This window comes from Lycorma delicatula, chromosome 8 (genome assembly GCF_047948215.1).
Source record: "Lycorma delicatula isolate Av1 chromosome 8, ASM4794821v1, whole genome shotgun sequence".
NCBI classification, from domain to species: domain Eukaryota; kingdom Metazoa; phylum Arthropoda; class Insecta; order Hemiptera; family Fulgoridae; genus Lycorma; species Lycorma delicatula.
Window position 1 is genome coordinate 14,018,571 of NC_134462.1, and position 15,385 is coordinate 14,033,955.

Consider the following 15,385-nt stretch of genomic DNA (forward strand, 5'->3'; position numbering starts at 1 on the left):
CCTCTGGGTCGATGGGAATGGCGACCGAAGCGAGCTGTGCGTCCATGGGGTACGTCCCTTGGTCTCGAGGAGCCCATGAGTCGGGCTCCGGGATTCACCTGCGTTGATCTGACCGAGTCCCGAGGGTCCAGGTTCTGGCTAGACGGGCCGTCTAGTTAAATAATAAAAAAGCTTATTAAATATCTAAAAAATAGCATATCCGAAACCGTACAAATAGATAACGTTAGATAAATGTATAACCGAAACAAAAAAAAAAATAGCATAAATAAGATCTTAAAATAAAAGTAAAAAAATTGATGTGGACACCATATGACTTCCTTATACGCCTGTTAAATTACATATACACATTATTTAAAACGAAAAGTACATGTTTTTATTTCATTAATAACTTCTGAGATATTTATTATTATTGAACTAATATTTATTGTAAAAATATTTTTACAATTGGAGGTTAATAATTATTAATAAATCTAAATATTTAAATTTAAAAAAAAGGAGATGAAGTCGGATTTGAACCGATGTGCCTTCCCCTTGTAAGATGCAAATATTTCATTGATTAAAATTTTATTTGGCTATAACTCTGGAACAAATAAAAACAAGTACCGCTTATGATATAGAGTTGAAAAGCTCTCGATGAGGGCTTATTACTGCAGTTAAGAAAATTGGATTTTGGGCTTTTTGTACACTTCTGGTTCAGTCGATTGCAATGAAAAGGGAAGGTGCACAACTTAATGTTATAACATTCCTAAATTCAAAATTTCAGCATCCTACGTCTAATCGTTTTTGAGCTATGCGAGATACATAAGTACGTACAGATGTCACGTCGAAACTAGTCAAAATGGATATTTCTATTGAAATCTGAAAACCGAAATTTTTCGTGATCACAATACTTCCTTTACTTCTTACAAGGAAGTAAAAAAAACAAAAAAAAAAACAATCTGGGTGTACAGGCCCTCATCTGTTTACAGAAAAAATCGCAACAGTGATAATGAAGGTGTAGAGACCAATACCTTCATCTGTAGTTTATGCGATAACTAGCTTAAACTATAGAAACAAGAATCAAAGTAAAATATCAATCGGGGAACAATAAAACTTAAAGAAAAGTAAAAATAATTAAAAGAGCTCAATTAAGTTCGAGATAAGATTAAAAGGGCTGTTATATATGAATGCACCGCAAAAAATGCAGTTGTTATCCAAAATAACTCTTGTAGTTCTTTAACATATCGCAAATATGAAGAGGTAATTTAAGAGGATGGGAGATTTCTACTTTGTGGGGTCAAAAATAAATCGATTTTTTTTACACATTTTCTGAAGTTGTATATACTTTCAAGAAATACCTCTGTAAATTTTCAGGTTTAAACTCGTAATATTTGCGAAGTTATAACGAGTCGGAGTATTTGAGACGTAGGTAGAATTTCGAATCGCTGTGGAGTGACCTGGCGTCTCAAGGTCTCTCTGCTCCTTGTCGTTTAGGTTTGCAGTTGCCTAGTCATTCCAAAACCTTTTTCTATTATGAACAGAATACATTCCAGAGTGTAGTATTATACCCGCATTACATTACAATGGTTTATTACAGTTTATTGCATTGCAGTCTATTTATGACAGTGGTGTGACACGTTTCGAGATTTTTATTTCGGTAAATATATTTTTTATTTATTTCAGTTTCTGAAATTTTAGTAGCGAAAGACGCTCGTTAAGAATTTTTGCTTATTTTCTATTTTTTATGGTGTTTGTTAGTGCAAAAGGAAAAATAGGAAGTAAAACAATAAAAACAATTATTAATTATTCTTATTTTTTTATTCTTAAATTATTAAGAATAATAATAATAAAAATGTCGAAGTCGATGTAGGTAACATGCAGTGATGTCGGATTATACAATTGATGGTTAATTTACTGAAAATTCAGTTCCAAAGCAGAAAACGTCGTTGGATTCATGATCAGTGAAATTTGTGATCGAGACGCTTGATTTTTATACGCCTTTTTCTCGAAACATTTTTTTTCGGAACCGGAGGTAGTACTCAGCATCTACCAAATTATCAAATTGCCATACTTCTGGATTTAAAATGTTCAGCGACGTCGTCTGCATGTTAAAAAAGTAGAATGAAAAAAAACCATAAAAACTTCTTTTTTATTTACGATAAAAAGTTTAAAAATGTTGAGAAAAAGATTTTTTGGTTTAAGTAACCGCAATTCAGCCAAAAATGATTTTTTACTTTCCCGTCTTGCGCCATAGAAGAGCCACAGCTGTAAAAGGGAAAATATTATAATCTGTTCAATTTGGGCATTTGCGTTTTACACCGGATCTTGACGTTTTGACACCTAAGGAACTCAAAAAACCGGATGGAAATTTTCCGAATATTCGTATGTACGTGTGTGTGTTCGGTGTCGTACTCTAAATCACCTTATATGTGCAGAACTACTGGACCGATTTTGACCAAACTTGGGGTCAGGTTACTTCTGTATATGGGGCATTGATGCCGTTAAATTTTCAACTTAAAAGGTCAAGGGGGTAAGGCCACCCTTACTTTTTGTTGAGGGTGACCTTGTAGAGCAAGGTAACCCTCAACATCTCAAGATTTCTCCTAATTAAGATCTTATTTTTCTTATGCACATATATTAATTAAAAATGAATATTTCCAAATCGTACGCCCACCCAAACATTCTGTAAACTATTGTTTAAATGGGTATATTGCGTCAATAGTACCCCCTGTCGCCACAAGGAGCGCTAGTGCAACACTGACGTGCTAAATTAAGTTGGGTGATGGGAAAGTCCTACAGCTGTGTTGTCAATTTTTTTAATTTCACGTAATTTCTTCAATAATTATCTGTTTCACCATCCACCATCATGTTTGGCAATATCCCGACTTTGACCAGCTCTACTTATCTTTTCATCGTTTAAAAACTTGATACATTTTTTTTATATATAATTACGTACACAAAATTAATTTATTTTTATTATTTTTTAAATAATTTTTTGAAATCGCCTGTTTTCGAGGCATACAAGGTAGAAACTCCTTTGTACTTACGCTCCAAAGCCGCATAACACACGTACGCACTTACACATAATAAACAAGAATATATGGCCTACGTTCAGACGGAAATTTCATCTTTCACATATCTGTCCATCTCTTGTATCAATGTAGTGGATCTTATATCCGATTCTTAACCGACAGATCACGACTTTTTCCTAAGTGGATGACGTGTGGTTCATTTTTAAAATCCATTTTTTTCTAATTTTTCAAAGAGTGCAGGTTTCCATTTAAAAATCGATTCTTACCTTATTATACCGGTAAATCGGCTTGTAGTAGGAACAATTTTCTCTCTTAAATAAAAATCTTTTGGGACGTTTTTTATTACACGTCGATCAAAGTCATCATCAGTTGCAGTATTCTTTTGTTCAGGACGTTTTGACCTGGTCTAGGTAGTACTTTCATTATACCGTCGAGCCTTCTTTCGTTTACGTTTAGTTTTCGAAATTTTTTAATAACTTGACGTTTTTTCGGTACACTTGTTAAGAGGAAAACGAAAAGATTCTTGTTTAGCTTCTTATTCGTAATACTTAATTACAATTCGATCATTTCCAACCGTACAACAATAATTTTACTACCTTTTCGTCCAGTCCACATCGCACATAACTTAAAATCTAAAACGATTACGTAAAATACGACAATTTTTATTCAGCATAATAAAACGAGTTAATACGAAAAGTATTGCATACTAATAGAGGGTCAATGATCGGACCTATGTTAAAACGACGTCACATATGATAGGTTGGCGCATGCGCTGTAGCCCCCTCTGTACCACCTTTCTGTACCTCCCACTTGATTATGACTCAGTAATAATCCGTTGTGCATGTTACGATAAGTGGATTCACAACCGATAAGTAGTTCACATTTATTCCGCTTATGATGTTAAATTGATCGCGCTATACATCGTGTCTATGCACCCGAGATATCGATAACGTGTTACACAATTAAAAAAAGAAATTACTTTTAAATTACCTGTTAAATACTGCATTATTTGAATTAGCTGTTGGGAATGTATGTTTCTTTTTTTAAGAAGTTAAATACGGGTCATTTGTTCTAACAGTTGTAGGCAAACTGTCTTTAAGTATAGAGTTTCTCCCACAAAAAGGAATAGCCATTCTCAAAAATAACAATCATTCTCTACGACAGGCTTATTAATATGATGAAGAGTGGGGAATGTAGTGGTTTCCTTTTCATTGAGTCGATTGTACTGTTTTATATAAATTTGCGCCACGAAATTCAGGTAATGTTAATTATATAGAAAGAACACTCGCATATAAAAGTGATAATTTTGGCATATATTGTTGTTTTTTCTACGCTGATTGTGGATAAAAAAAAGTGTGGGTCTACCGTAGTTTTAGAATTATAAACATTTTTCAAATGAAAAATCAAAAAGTACATATTCCAGTAGCGGCGTGTTTTGTATACATTTAAAATCGGCCAGTATAATATTTAAGGGTTAATTAGATTTGGTTGACGAGCAAAGCGAGCGTTAGATTATGTTTTGTTAGGTATTTTCGTTCTAACCCACCGGGTTGGTCTAGTGGTGAACGCGTCTTCCCGAATCAGCTGATTTGGAAGTCGAGAGTTCCAGCGTTCAAGTCCTAGTAAAGCCAGTTACTTTTACACGGATTTGAATACTAGATCGTGGATACCGTTGTTCTTTGGTGATTGGGTTTCAATTAATCACACATCTCAGGAACGGTCGAACTGAGAATGTACAAGACTACACTTCATTTACACTCATACATATCATCCTCATTCATCCTCTGAAGTAATACCTGAACGGTAATTTCCGGAGGATAAACAGGAAAAAGAAAAAGGTATCGTAATAACTTGATTTTAACTAACTACGTATTAACTATGTAATACTTTGATTTACAACAACGTTCGGTAACCTCGTTTAATCTTGGCATATATTCTGTCATGGTGTTGGTGTTATCCACCAATAAACAACATAAAGGTTTAGCTCTACCTTAGTTTTTAATTGTGACCATGTCTTTGTTGCAATAATGCTGATCATTATTTTACTTTTTCTTAACATATGAGAAGCGATTAAAAGTCAGTTGTGACACAAACATTAGTATTCAGATAAGTATATTTTTATGTATCTATTCTAATGGAAATGATTCGCATATTTTTTCGTTTTTTCTGTATCACAATTCTGTATTCGTATCGATTCCAAGAATCGATTAAATAGAATAGAATAGAATAGTAAATATTTAATACTATTAAATAGTAAATAGAATTACAATTATCGCTTGAGGAGTTGTTTCCAATGAATCCCCTCAATAAAACATATCAATAAAACATATTATCGGTTTGTACCGCTCATTTCTTCCAAAAATTCACCGCTCTGTTATTAATCTTTCTTCGTTGAATTTCCTTTTTCCGATTTTTTCTTCTTCAATCTCTACTTCTTTTTCACCTCCTGATGACGTTGAATTCTTATCCACCCGTAGTATGCATTCATCCCGACTAAAAGTTTCTCGAAATCGGTAATAGTATTTGGGTACGTATCAAGTTCTTGCTCCAAAAAATATTCCCGGGGAAGACGAATGATCAAATGATAAGCGATGAATTTACACCCTCACTTTAAAGATTTGCACGCATTATCGAACCATGTACCCTTCAATATATTCAATTTCATGTGTTCATATTGCAGCGCGCTTTTATACGTTTGCGATGAGCATTCTCGTTTATATAAGTGCGGACACATCGAAATAATAATTGTTCGCATAAAATCTCATACCTTCGCTGCATCGTGGACATTTTTTAAAATCGTAGGTCACTTTTTCTATAAAATAAGTCTGTAACGAGTCATTATCATTATTACTCGTTTAACTTTTTTTTGTAATTTAACCTTAACGTTTTATTACGATCTACTGATTACTGAAATAAGTATTCAGATAACCGAAATCAGTTTAAAAAAAAAATTTTAAATGTAATTACGACATCAACAAACATAATCTCTAACGCTCGCTTCGCTCGATAACGTTGTTTAATTTAAAACTTACGGTAGACCGACACTTTTTTTATATTTATAATCGGCGCGGTGAAAACAATATATACAAAGATTATTTTGATTACGCGTCGTCTTTCTATATAATTACCCGACTGATATTCTGCCCCACAAGACTCGTCTTCATTATATTCACTACAGGGGCTGGGTACGGCTGTGGATATTCACTACAGGCGCTGGTAATAAACATCGTTACTCTCAGAGAAAGCAAAATAAACCGGTGTACCTCGGTTTCTTTGTCACACCCTTTCTGTGTAAAGCAGTACATCGTAATATTTATATACTATTTCTATTCGATCGGAGAAGTACATTGTTTACAGGAAATTGGAATTTTATTGTATATTTGGTTGCGTTTAAATTGTACATTTATTTATTCTCTTAAGTTAAAAAAAGGCTAAAGTCCATTTACATTTATCTAACGTCCATTTATCTTTAAGACGGATGAATTATGACACTTATTACGTGTGAAAAATGACAAAACGTGACTGAGATTGGAGTAAAGATCCTTCTGGATAAATATAAAGATTTCACCATTCGGCCACAAAGGTCGGATGGTGTCTAAATATATACGTATTGTTCGACTCGTTGAAATCTTTTATATTTATTCGTTTTTATTCATCGTAATTGCATTATTTAAAAATAATATCGATTAGCCTAATAATACTCCTAAATTAAGTTTCGTGGAAATCCCCGCCGATAGATAGTATTCAATCGTCACTGGTACGTACAAAAAAACTGGTTTTGCTTCAGTTTGGTGTTAGCGTTTGGCTTCGCAAGTTCGCGTAACCTTCTACTTAATTCTCTGTTTATGTATTCAGCAGTGAGAGTGCGTTTATTATAAATATTTTTTTTTTTTATTTCAATTTTGTACGTGTTTTCTAAGGAATTCATTGTTATCGTGCGTTATTTAAGGTAGCGTTTTGTTTTTTTAAATCTAAATCCATTTATATTTTCGATGAATCGGTGTGATACGTGTTATTTATTTTAAGTCGTTCAGTTATGGTAAAAGTTTTACTCTGTCTTTTTATAAAACGCTTTTTGAAACTCATTTTTCTTTAGCATTATGTTAATATTAGTACATACATTGAAAATAAACCTACTTATAATGTTATATATATATAGATATACAAAAATATAAATATTTCTCTTTTTCAAAATCGAATCCTTCAGGAACAAACAAAAAATTTAATGCTCTCTATGAGATGTTGTCCCTCTTGCTTTCAGTTGTTAGTCCTCTGAATTAACAAAAGTTGAAATATTGTAATATTAAGTACTTTATTCATTCGGAATTGACTTCTTTCTTCAGGGACCAGAAAAAAATCGATAGCATCCAGAAAGTCAGATCCTCTTATCTTCGGAAGTCCTCTAGCCACATCGATTAATAAATAAATAGAAATTATATTATAATATATTATATTCAAAGGCTATTTTTAAATACGCGTTCTCTTTTCCAAAAAAGGTGCAAAACCTCGGTCCCTTGCTTCCTTAAGCCCTCTAGTTCCCGTACCCTCTCGATTAATCATATTTATAAAAATGAAATTTGTTTTCATATTTGTAGAAATATTGTCTTATTCTCTTTTTTTTTAAATCTACTACAAGTACCGGTTAAAAAAAACAAAAAGTTGTGTCGTACTTTATTCCCCCTCGGTTCGTAAGTACCTTCACTTCCTCGCTTCCTAATCCCTTAAATTAATTATTCCCTTTCCCCTCCAGGCAACTCCGCCCTCTCATTAAAAAAATAAAAACTATGATAACTAGAAATTTATTTTCAGAATTATTCTATGTTTTAAGAAATCTAAAAAAGTTCAATCGTCAAAGAGGTTCGCGACCCCTCTTGCACCTCAGGATCTCTATATCGGCTTATATCTTAGTATTTGGAAAAAACTTGCAAATAAGCTTATTTTATCTCATTTTTATTATTTTTATCAATAAGTTCTTTTTGATGGTGAGTAATATTTTCGATTTAATTTTCGTGGGATGTTAATGTTAACGCGTAAATTATTGTTTTTCGTTCTATAAAATATTTCTAAAAGGGTATTTTTCCGATTAAAAAAATATAATTTCATCATTCAGGATTGATTTAAACTCGGTCAAAAACAAGTCGAACAAACCTTTTAGTTGTATTCATAGGCACATCTTGAAATTTCAAACGAAACTATGGCCTTAGGTCCCTCCCCCCCCCCCCCCCCGGTTAAGCGAAACTACGTTTTTGTTATCTATGCTACTCGCTAAAAAATTTATTCAGAAACAAAATTAGGAAAGAATAAAACTAAGAGATATTATTTGAAAAACAAATTTTTTTTGTAGGGAATAATTTTATTAAATTTTGATTAACGATCTTCTGATTATAAAAATTCAAATTGGATATAAAGTAATCACGTCTGCCGAGTTATTCGATAGAGCGGTTTTGCTATTATCTATATTATATTATACTTGTAGATTTTTAGTGGTGAAAGTTCGGGCGGCCATGTGGAAATTGCGAAGAGGCAGGGAGGCCGACGTATTTGGGATGCGGTTTCGAGCCGGGCCTGTATCGGAGAGGAGCGGTGATCTCCCGCCTGCGAGGAACAGTTGCCAATCTCCCGCCTGCGGAGGAGGTTTTATAGCCTCGCGATGGAAGCACGGCAGCAAGAATGGCACCCCACGACTAAGGGAAGGTCCTTGTATAGATTTATATAGGATGTGGGGGGGATGGTATGCCTCTCCTTCGTTTTTAAAGGTAACGGGAGCCCGAGTGCTCTCCAACCGTGTAAATTTAAACCGATAATTGTTTCGGTTCCGCCTGGCAGCCGATGAGCTGTGCATCTGCGGGGAGGTCCAGTCTCAGCTCTTGGGAGGGCCAGAACTCAGGCCATCCTGAAACTTAGAGGTGTAGGGAAAACTTGGCCACCACAAGCGGCCGAGTCAGTGTGGCGAGAGCCGCATTGTCGGACCGTGTGGGAGTTCCTTGATGCGGTCGCTTTGTTCAACCGACATCGGTTTACCTAAGGGAAAAGACTCCTACCGCGCTGCTGTAGGAAGCTAACCGAGAAATACGGCTGGCTACTAGCCAGATTAAGGCTCCAAGCGTTTTATTGATCGACAGTTACTTGCTGGCGTTCAGCGGCCTAGGCGCGGCAGCGAATTGCTGTCTTTGACGTGATAAATTAATTATCGATATATGTTTTAGTAATGATATATGACAAGCGGGCGGTGGGACATACAAGCGAGTGGTGTGTGGTACCACGCCTATTCCGCTCGCGCTTTTAGGTAAGCTCTAGGAGCTAGTTAGGACACCGGTCGCTAAATTGTTTCGAGGCTCAGTAGCCGTTTGCGGCACAGGCATTAGGTCTTATGCTTAACGGTGACCGAACGGGGTGGTGGCGGGAGAAATGCCAAGCAAACCGATACTCGTAGATCGATTCTACATTTTTAGCGGATTTAAAAATAAATCGGAAATCGCTACCCGGTCGTGTTTATGTATAAGATTTTTTCGTCCGCTCTATCGGACGCATATCTTAAACGATTTTGGCGAAACTCGATGAGGTGATTTAAACCTATTGAGAATAAAGTCCTATTGATTTTGAAGCGAGTCGGTTCAAAGGAACCGGAGTTAGAGGCAAAAAACTTGGTTTTCGGGTTCGTTTTCAAGATTAATTAAAACCGGAAATCTTACTGTTGCGACAGAGTTTGTAACGTCATGAAAAAGATTTAAGATCTATTTATAATCAGTTTTTGTAATTTTCCATCGATCATTATCGATATTTTAAGGTATTTCTCAAAAAAACAATTGTTTGTCCCGAATCTTAAAACAATTGATATCTTTAAAATTACAAAGGTTTACTCGCCACCGGTCGTAATTACAAAATAATAAATCGCAAAATAGAGTTACTCTAAATAGATTTTGAAATAAATAAAAGTAAATAAAACTCGTGTATCAATTTTTTTTTTTTTTTTTTTTTTTTTTTTTACTTTATTAAAATTAAATTAATAATTATAAATGTCTTGGTTCAATTAATTATTAAGCTTTTAGAATATTTCCCCTGTGAAGAGGCCGCGGCGCACAGTTTGGGAATCGCTGTATTAAGGGTTTTTTGTTTTACTATTCACTTAATTTACTTACTGGAATTAATATTTAGTAGCTTTTTATTTCTCAGAAGCTTTTCATACACCCATAAGAATTATCGAATAAATAATTTCACGTATTGAGTAACATTAATTAAAAAGAAAAGAAATATTTATTAGATAAGAAATGTTTATTAGATTGAAACAAACAGAGCTGAAATAAATAACTTTATTATACTGATGTATCAGTCGTGATTTATTTGTTTTTACGTTGATTTTAATCGAATCTGTCGAACTTTTCAATGTCATTCGTTTTCAGAGTATTTGTTAAATATCATAAATTATGAAACACTATTGCTCGCGTGCGCGTGTTATTTTGCAACTTAATAATCATTTAATTTAAACGAAGTAAATTTACGTCTAATTACTGCCTTTAATTCGCGATGTAATAAATCTGTCTGTATTTTGCGGTATCTGTTTAAAATAGTTGTGATATAAGTAAGTTTATATGGAATGAATTATTGTATATAACGGAAAAATCTTTCATTATTTTATCTCGTATTATGTCGGAAAAAACTTATATTCAATCGTATTTGAAAATTGTTATTCATCATTTTTTTTTAATAGTGAACGGTATTTATAAAGATAATCAATCATCTTTTATCGAACTAGCAATGTTAATTTACGGTTGTTGTAGTAGATTAAATAAAATACTTAAAAAGCCTATATAATATTTGTCTTTGGACGTTATATTCGAATACGTCAGGAAATAATATTTCCTCGGTTTTTCATATTTATAACGATTATTATTAAAAAATCGGAAAAAATTTCTCGTATTTTTTTTAATTTAGTGTATTATATTCGAGGTATATTATTATATACTTCTTTTGCGGTCGGGCTTTGCGGTAGCTGCAGATCATAACTGATGACTGTCGGTGGAAGACAATCTGTACATCGTACTGATTATATAATGTTTATCGTAGGATGAAGAACGTACATATTGTGATTGCCTTAAAGGTGATCGTGTCGAAGGTTTTTTCTGTTTCCGAATAAACTATGCGATGTAAAATAAATATTTAATCTTTTAATCTGAAATATCCGGTTTTCATCCGCGTTTCATATTCTCGAGTCAAAATCCCAAAAAAATTCTTTATAATAGTAACGTTTTCTTCAAATCGCTGTACTTTCGATTTATTTATTGGTTCTCTGTATGGAAATCTATTAAATAAATCGCATACCTCTTGTTAAGGCCGAACTGTGTCATTGTACCCGTACGTCAACAGAGTTATTCTTTCGGTTTCAATTAAAGAAGGCATTGTTAAGATTTAATATTTGATAAAACTAAATAAATGAACGAGGAAATTAATAATAAAAACTTTCACCAAAAAACAAATTTCAACCGCTACGCCTACAGTTTAATCTTTACTAGCGCTGTTGAATTTTACCATTACAGGTACGTTGAAGTAAAAAGGTGAAATGACGAGTTAATAAGTCGGATTGTTTCAACGTAATACAAACTACATTGTAAATTAACAGCCGATAAAGTAACAAATATCAGCTGATATTAATTTTTATCTATAAAATAATATCAGTTGTATAGGCGTTTAATTTGTTTTTGTGTCGTTAATTATTAGTTATTGTTTATTATTTTCAACATTATAGCGCTGTTTAAAGTTCGTTATCGTTCGCATTATGAATGTAAAATGCACTAAAATCGTTCATCCAGTGTATTTTACTTCGTTTTAATGTTAACACGATTTTTCCGCCGCTGCAACTTTGAATGCTTATAACTCGATAACGAAGGCGTTATTAGAAAAACGGGTTTCACCGTTGTTTTAATTGTAAAAACGTAAATGGAAGTCATGTTTCCTGCTAACTACTTGAAAAAATTTCAAAGTTTTCTTAAAAGTTTCATTCAACTTTTAAATACCTCTCCAGATATACAGTATAAAGCTGTTTCCATAAATACGTATCGCTGTGTATATAATAAATATATACAGAATATATTTATTTGTATATTCCTTTTATATAAAAATCTGATGTGGTCACTACATGACTTCCTTGTGCGGCTATTAAATTACATATACACATTTTTAAAAGTACATAAAATTTTATTTCCCTAATAACTTCTGACATATATATATAATTTTTTATAGTTATTATTGAATTATTATTTATTGTAAAAAGTTTTTTTTACAATCAGGTTAATAATTATTAATAAATCAATATATATAAATTAAAAAAAGGAAGAAAATGTTGCAAACAAAGAAAGAATAAAAACATAAAGAAAAGATGATAAATATAAAGAGGAAGAAAAAGTTAAGACCAAGGAAAGAATACAAAGATTATGAGAACATGACGAATATAGAGAGAAAATTTGATAACTGGAGAACGTGTACAGAAATTAAGATAGGAAGAATTATATCAAACCAAAGAGCGATTAAATGATCGGCAACAAAAAACAAATGAACCAAATGATGATCAACTCTGACTTAGGGAGAATATTGTCTGACAATATCAGAGGAGTAATGAACTACAAGATCAGAATTTTTGCAATTTATTAAAGATCGGGCGCGTATGCCTCAGTGTATATGTTTTTATTGTTAGGGTCTGTTTTTCAGTCGCTCTGTAATTAACTTTAACGTAGATAAAATTAAACAGAAATACCCAATAATTAAATAAAATCAAACAGAAATTAAACTAGCAAATCCAAAATTAATACGATTCTAAATTATAATTTTTAATTAATATTAAATCAGATTTTTCACCAAATCTGTTGCATATACACGTATATAATAGCGCCTATTAAATTACTTATACACATTTTTAAAACTACATAAAATTTCATTTCACTAATAGCTTCAGATTTTTTATATATATTTTTGTTTATTGTTATGATTGAATAGTTATTTATTGTAAAACATTTTTTAAATCGCGGGTTAATAATGATTAATAAATCAATTTATTTAAATTAAAAAAAAAAATTAAAAAAGAAAAGGAGATTGAAGTCCGATTCGAACCGATGTGCCTTCCTTCGTAAGATCCAAATATTTCATTAATTAAACTTTTATTTATCTATAACTCTGGAACCGATGAAACTAAGTACCCGTATGATATATCGTTGAAAAGCCCTCAATGAGAGCTTATTTCTGCGGTTAAGAAAAAGTCCAAATTCCAAATTTTGAAGGATTTTGGACACTTTAGGTTTAGTCGATTGTAATCAAAAGGGGAGGTACACAGCTAGATGTTACAACAGTCCTAAATCCAAAATTTCCACATCATACGGCTAATCGTTTTTGAGTTATGCGAAATGTACGCACGTACAAACGTCACGCCGAAACTAATCAAAATGGATTCAGGGATGGTCAAAATGGATATTTCCGTTAAAATCTGAAAACCGAAATTTTTCGCGATCACAGTACTTCCATTACTTAGTAGAAGGAAGTAAAACTGGAAGTCATATCATGTCCTCCACTATTTAAAAAAAATTAGTCTAACCATATATATATATATATATATATATACATATGTATTTTTTTTTTTTTTTTGTCTTCAGTCATTTGACTGGTTTGATGCAGCTCTCCAAGATTCCCTATCTAGTGCTAGTCGTTTCATTTCAGTATACCCTCTACATCCTACATCCCCAACAATTTGTTTTACATACTCCAAACGTGGCCTGCCTACACAATTTTTCCCTTCTACATGTCCTTCCAATATTAAAGCGACTATTCCAGGATGCCTTAGTATGTGACCTATAAGTCTGTCTCTTCTTTTAACTATATTTTTCCAAATGCTTCTTTCTTCATCTATTTGCCGCAATACCTCTTCATTTGTCACTTTATCCACCCATCTGATTTTTAACATTCTCCTATAGCACCACATTTCTAAAGCTTCTAATCTTTTCTTCTCAGATACTCCGATTGTCCAAGTTTCACTTCCATATAAAGCGACACTCCAAACATACACTTTCAAAAATCTTTTCCTGACATTTAAATTAATTTTTGATGTAAACAAATTATATTTCTTACTGAAGGCTCGTTTAGCTTGTGCTATTCGGCATTTTATATCGCTCCTGCTTCGTCCATCTTTAGTAATTTTACTTCCCAAATAACAAAATTCTTCTACCTCCATAATCTTTTCTCCTCCTATTTTCACATTCAGCGGTCCATCTTTGTTATTTCTACTACATTTCATTACTTTTGTTTTGTTCTTGTTTATTTTCACGCGATAGTTCTTGGGTAGGACTTCATCTATGCCGTTCATTGTTTCTTCTAAATCCTTTTTACTCTCGGCTAGAATTACTATATCATCAGCAAATCGTAGCATCTTTATCTTTTCACCTTGTACTGTTACTCCGAATCTAAATTGTTCTTTAACATCATTAACTGCTAGTTCCATGTAAAGATTAAAAAGTAACGGAGATAGGGAACATCCTTGTCGGACTCCCTTTCTTATTTGGGCTTCTTTCTTATGTTCTTCAATTGTTATTGTTGCTGTTTGGTTCCTGTACATGTTAGCAATTGTTCTTCTATCTCTGTATTTGAACCCTAATTTTTTTTAAATGCTGAACATTTTATTCCAGTCTACGTTATCGAAAGCCTTTTCTAGGTCTATAAACGCCAAGTATGTTGGTTTGTTTTTCTTTAATCTTCCTTCTACTATTAATCTGAGGCCTAAAATTGCTTTCCTTGTCCCTATACTTTTCCTGAAACCAAATTGGTCTTCTCCTAACACTTCTTCCACTCTCCTCTCAATTCTTCTGTATAAAATTCTAGTTAAGATTTTTGATGCATGACTAGTTAAACTAATTGTTCTGTATTCTTCACATTTATCTGCCCCTGCTTTCTTTGGTATCATAACTATAACACATTTTTTGAAGTCTGATGGAAATTCCCCATTTTCATAAATATTACACACCAGTTTGTATAATCTATCAATCGCTTCCTCACCTGCACTGCGCAGTAATTCTACAGGTATTCCATCTATTCCAGGAGCCTTTCTGCCATTTAAATCTTTTAATGCTCTCTTAAATTCAGATCTCAGTATTGTTTCTCCCATTTCATCCTCCTCAACTTCCTCTTCTTCCTCTATAACACCATTTTCTAATTCATTTCCTCCGTATAACTCTTCAATATATTCCACCCATCTATCGACTTTACCTTTCGTATATATATGTATAATGAATTTTAAATAATTTGGTAAGTAAATTCATTATACTAAAAGCACAATTTTGTACGACGGCTATACAAAAAGTCAAAAATTCAAAACCGTAAACAGTACCTCTCCTTTTTTA

The 15,385-nt window shown here is 32.9% G+C and overlaps 1 protein-coding gene across 7 annotated transcripts in view; it reads left to right on the forward strand.

Annotated features, from left to right (window-relative positions):
* Nucleotides 1–15,385, forward strand: part of LOC142329602 (uncharacterized) — a 97,211-nt gene that overhangs the window by 27,995 nt on the left and 53,831 nt on the right. Inside the window, exon 1 of one of the 7 annotated variants that reach the window (XM_075374316.1) lies at nt 6,799–6,960. The exons of 5 other annotated variants lie outside the window; for them this stretch is intronic. The gene's annotated coding sequence lies outside the window, so the exon portion shown is untranslated. Of the gene's footprint in view, nt 1–6,798; nt 6,961–7,031; nt 7,051–15,385 lie in introns of those variants that run through there. One more of the 7 variants, XM_075374317.1, reaches the window with a different exon arrangement.